General features: G+C 37.5%; 1 long non-coding RNA gene across 1 annotated transcript in view; it reads left to right on the top strand.

Annotated features, from left to right (window-relative positions):
* The window catches only part of LOC105816709, a 26068-nt gene that overhangs the window by 7071 nt on the left and 13773 nt on the right, over positions 1 to 5224 (top strand). The window contains exon 3 of the long non-coding RNA XR_001137804.1: positions 3568 to 3714. This is a non-coding gene — a long non-coding RNA (uncharacterized LOC105816709). The remainder of the gene's footprint in view (positions 1 to 3567; positions 3715 to 5224) is intronic.

Below are 5224 nucleotides of genomic sequence, written 5' to 3'. Positions count from 1 at the left end.
AGGCTGAGGCAGAAGGATTGCTTGAGCCCAGGAGTTTTAGGTTGCTGTGAGCTAGGCTGACACCACGGCACTCACTCTAGCCCGGGGAAAAGAGTGAGACTCTGTCTCAAAAAAAAAAAAAAAAAAAAGAATACATTACTAACTATTGTCACCATGTTGTATAGTAGATCGCTTGAACTTATTCTTCCTGTCTAATTGAGACTTTGTATCCTTTGACCAACATCTCCCCAATCCCCTTTTCTGTGTATGAGTGAGTTATACTATATTTGTCTCTGTGTGTTTGGCTTATTTCCCTTAACACAGTGTCCTCCGGGTTCACCCATGTTGCTGCAAATGACGAGATTTCCTCCTTTGTTAAAGCTGAATAGCATTCCATTGTGTACATACAAATTACATTTCTTTATCCATTCATCCTTGATGGATGCTTGGGTTGACGTCCAGTCTTGGCTGCTGTGAATAATGCTGCAGTGAACATGGGAGTGCAGACATCTCCTACTGTGTAGACAGTCCCTGACTTATGATGGCTCAACTTAGGATTTTTCAACTTTATGATGGGTTTATCAAGGTATTAAATGTGTTTTTGACTTACAATATTTTTGATTTACAATGGATTTATGGAGATGTAGCCCCATCATAAATCTAGAAGCATCTGTATTTATTTCATAACCTTTGGATATATACCCAGTAGGGGGATGGCTGATCATATGTTACTACCTTTTTTAATTTTTGAGGAAAATCAATACTGTTTTCCATATGGTTGAACTAATTTTCATTTCCACTAACAGTGTGCCAGGGTTCCCTTTTCTCCACATCTTTGCCAACATTTGTTATCTTTAGTCTTTGATAACAGCCATTCCAACAGATATGAGGTGATATTTCTTTGTGGTTTAATTTGCATTTTCCTGATTATTAGTGATACTGAGCATTTTGATACTGTTTATCATTTGCATGTATTCTTTCGAGAAATTATTTTTCAGATCATTTTCCTATTTTTAAAATGGTTTAAAATTAGTTTATTTGTTTTTTATTTTTTACTACTGAGTTGTTTGAGTTCCTTATATATTTTGGATAGTAATCCCTCATCCGGTATATGGTTTGCCAATATTTTTTCCCATTCTGTAAGTTTTCTCTCTATTCTGTTGAGGGTTTGAACAGCAACATATGCAAAAGCTTTTTAATGTGATGTAGCCCCACTTGTTTATTTTTGCTTTTGTTGATTGTGTTTTTGGTGTTATCACTGAAAAATTGTTGCTCAGATCAACGTCATGGAGCTTACCCCTATGTTTTTTTCTAGTAGTTTTACAGTTTCAGTTCTTATATTTAAATCTTTTATCCATTTTGAGGTGGTTTTTTTTTAAGCTGTGAAGTAAGGGTCTAATTTCATTCCTCTGCATGTGGATATGCAGTTGTTCTGATACTATTTATTCAAGAGACTGTCATTTCCCCATTTTGTGTGCTTGGCACCTTTGTTGAAAATCAATTGATCATAAATGCACAGATCCTAACGTTCAAATTTTTTTTGTTCTATTTGTCTATGTCTCTATTTTTATGCCAGTATCATACTGTTTCAATTACTATAGCTTTGTAGTATATTTTGAAGTCGGATAGTGTGATACTCTCAGATTTGTTCTTTTGTTTAAAATTGCTTTGGCTATACAGGATCTTTTGTGCTTCCACACAAATTTTAGATTTGTATTTTCTATTTCTGTGAAAAACGCCATTGGAATTTTCCTACGGATTGCATTGAATCTGTAGGGCACTTTGAGTAATATGGACATTTTAACAATATTAATTCTTCTAATCCATGAATATGGGTTATCAGATAATCTTTCCATTTCTTTGTTTCTCCTTCAATTTCTTTCATCAGTGTCTTAGAGTTTCAGTATACAAATATTTCCCTCCTTGGTTAAATTTATTCTTAAGTATTTTTTGTACTTATTGTAAATTGGATTGTTCTCATAATTTCTTTTTCATATGCTTTATTGTGTATTGAAATGCAACTGATTTTTGCATGTTGATTTTGTGTCCTTCCACTTTCCTGTATTTGTTAGTTCCAGCAGTTTTTTGGTCAAGTTGTCGGAGTTTTCTACATATAAGATCATATCATCTGTAAATAGCGACAATTTAATTTCTCCTTTTCCAAGTTGGATGCCTTTTATTTCTTTTTCTTGCCTAATTGCTCTAGATAAGACTTGCAGTATTATATTGAGTAGAAGTGGTGGAGAGACAGCATCCTAATCTTATTCCAGATCTTAGAGGGAATGCTTTCAACTTTTCCCATTGAATATGATATTAGCTTTGGACTTGTCATATATGACCTTTATTGTGCTGTGGTACATTTCTTCTATAGCTATTAGTAATTTGTGGAGAGGTTTTATCATATTGAGAGTTTCGTTAGTTACTTGAACTTGCCAAGTTCTCTCTCTTACATCTCCCTTCACATATGCTTTTGGAAAACAGTTTTGTGTAATCTTCCAAAGTTGAAAGTATACATGCCCTACAACTCAACATTTAAACTCCTCAGCAGAAACCAAGAGAAATATGTATTACCTTCATCAAAACACATAGAGAAGCATCTTTATAGTAGCATTATTCATAACAGCTAAGCACTTGAAACAGCACAAATGGATAAATACTTCATGGCTTATTTCTATAATTGAATACTATACACCAGTGAACATAATTACAGAAAATGAATATACATAACTTTTACAAGCATATTGAAAAATATACATATAAATTTGCTGGGATTTGGCTTCTTTGTGGAAGATATGTATATACATACATATATGTGTATATACATAGAGAGAGAGTGAGCAAAGAAGAAGAGAGCATGATTCCATTTATATAAATTACATAACAGCCAAAATTAATTTATGTATTGGGAGGCAAGATGGTGGTTGGCCTTAAGCAAGACTGTATGGGCAGTTAGTTGGAGGTGTCACTAGGAGGTTTCTGTGGTGTTGGGGAAATCCTGTTTCTTGACCAAAGTGATATGCTAACTTTGTGATCATTCAAAATCCACTTTTATCTATGTATATTATTCTGCAATTATAATTTTTTATTTATTTGTTTAAAGACATGGTCTTGCTCTATCACCCATCCTGGAGTACAGTGGCACAAACATAGCTCCCTGGAACGTTGAATTCCTGGGATGAAGTTATCCTCTAACATCAGCCACCAGAGTAGCTGGGACTACAGATGTGAGCCACCACACCTGGATAATTCTGCTTATTTTTTGTAGAGATGGGCTCTAGCTGTGTTGTCCAGGCTGGTCTCAAACTCCATGCCTCAAGCTATCCTATAATTTTTATTTTTAAAAAAGGCTAGAAAAGTAGCCATCAAAGGATATGAAGACTAGGTAGGGAAACATAGAAAAAAAAAAAAAACAACTGAATCAAGAGAGGCACAAAGAAAGAAATGGAGTTAAGGAAAAGGAAAATAAAAAAGAAGGGTTGGGGGAAGGCTTCTCCCCAGCAGTGAAATTGAGGGAGGAGTCATCAATGGCGGTGAAAGGCCCACTGGAGAGACAAATAAAAATGCTTTGTTTCCTACAATTTTACCCAGGGGCAGAGCTATCCAGCCAAGGACTCCAAATGAATTCCTGTTTTGTGCCTCTGGCGAATATAATGAAGGAAATACCACTTTTTAACCCAGAAGATGAGCAGCAAGCCGAAGCAAGAACTAACCATAACCAGGCATCGGACACAATAGGTAAGGCTGGCTGGATGAATTTGTAGCCGTGAATCACAGGTTACCAGGTAAGGGGCTCAGGCACTTCATCAGGGCCCACCGAGGCAGTGCAGGTAGCCTGGGCTGGAGGCAGGAGGGGGAGGGGGCCAGCACCTCAAGCAGTGAGCCCTCAGATTAACAGGAGAAAGTCCTTAGGAATTGAGACAATTCCAAAAGACAGAAATGGAGGTAATAAGTATTGATGTCAGAGAGGCATTTATAAAGGAAGGTGGCAATGTATAGGGGAGGAGTCAAAGAAAAGGAAAAAAATCAGGGAGCCAAGATATTCACAAGAAGAGATGGAGAAAGAAACACATCAAGACAAGGAGAGTTATAAAGAGACACCACTGCCAGAAACAGGCAGAAGCAGGGGAGATGGGCAGAACCAAGGGAAAGTTAAGAAATAAAATGAGAGTGAAAGAAAAATAGAATGAGGGTGGGGGCTAGAACAGTGCCAGTGGATGGGCCAAGCTGCCCTCTGTGTATAAATTTTATAGGCTTTTGATTTAAGACCTGTAAAAACCTGCAGGTCACATTTATTCAAGAAAGCGACCAGGGCCTTGAGGGGTTTTTTGCTGTTTATTCTTGTTCCTGTTTTCGTTTTTGTTTTGAAACTGCCTCTCACTCTATCCCTCAGGCTGGAGTGCAGTGGTGTTATCATATGTCACTGTAACCTCAAACTCCTGGGCTCAGACAATTGTCCTGCCTCAAGACTCCCAAGTAGCTGGCACTACTGGTATACAGCACCACACCCAGCTAATTTTTTTATTTTGTGTAGAGACAGGGTCTTCCTATGTTGCCAAAGCTGGTCTCAAACTCCTGGCCTCAAGGGACCTGCTTAACAGGGCCTCCCAAAGTGCTGGCATTACAGGGAAGGGCCACTGTGCCCAGCCTCTAGTGCTCTTTTTCATTTAATCGTTTGTTTATTTCAGAATATTACAGGGGTACAAATATTTAAGTTACATGTATTGCATTTGCTCTGCCTGAGTCAGAGCTACAAGTGAGTCCATCCCTCAGACGGTGCACACCACACCCATTAGATGTGAATATACACATCCCATCCTCCCCCTCCCACCTGCCCAACAGCTGATGAATGTTACTACTATATGTGCACATAAGTGTTGATCAGTTAATACCAGTTTGATGGTTGAGTACATGTGGTGCTTGTTTTTCCATTCTTATGATACTTCACTTAGTACAATGGGCTTCAGCTTTATTCAGGATAATAAAAGAAGTGCTAGATCACCACTGTTTTTTGTAGTGGAGTAGTATTCCAAGATATATATAAATATATATATATATATATATACACACACCACATTTCATTAATCCACTCATGTAATGATGGACACTTGGGTTGTTTCCACATCTTTGCAATTGTGAATTGTGCTGCTATAAACATTCGAGTGCAGGTGTCTTTTTTATAGAGCCACTTTTGTTCTTTTGGGTAGATGCCCAGTAATGGGATTGCTGGATCAAATGGTAGCTCTAG

This window comes from Propithecus coquereli, unplaced genomic scaffold (genome assembly GCF_000956105.1).
Source record: "Propithecus coquereli isolate 6110/MARCELLA unplaced genomic scaffold, Pcoq_1.0 Scaffold383, whole genome shotgun sequence".
Taxonomy (NCBI): domain Eukaryota; kingdom Metazoa; phylum Chordata; class Mammalia; order Primates; family Indriidae; genus Propithecus; species Propithecus coquereli.
Note: the sequence above shows the minus strand (reverse complement) of the source record. Positions and strands in the feature narration are given on the sequence as shown.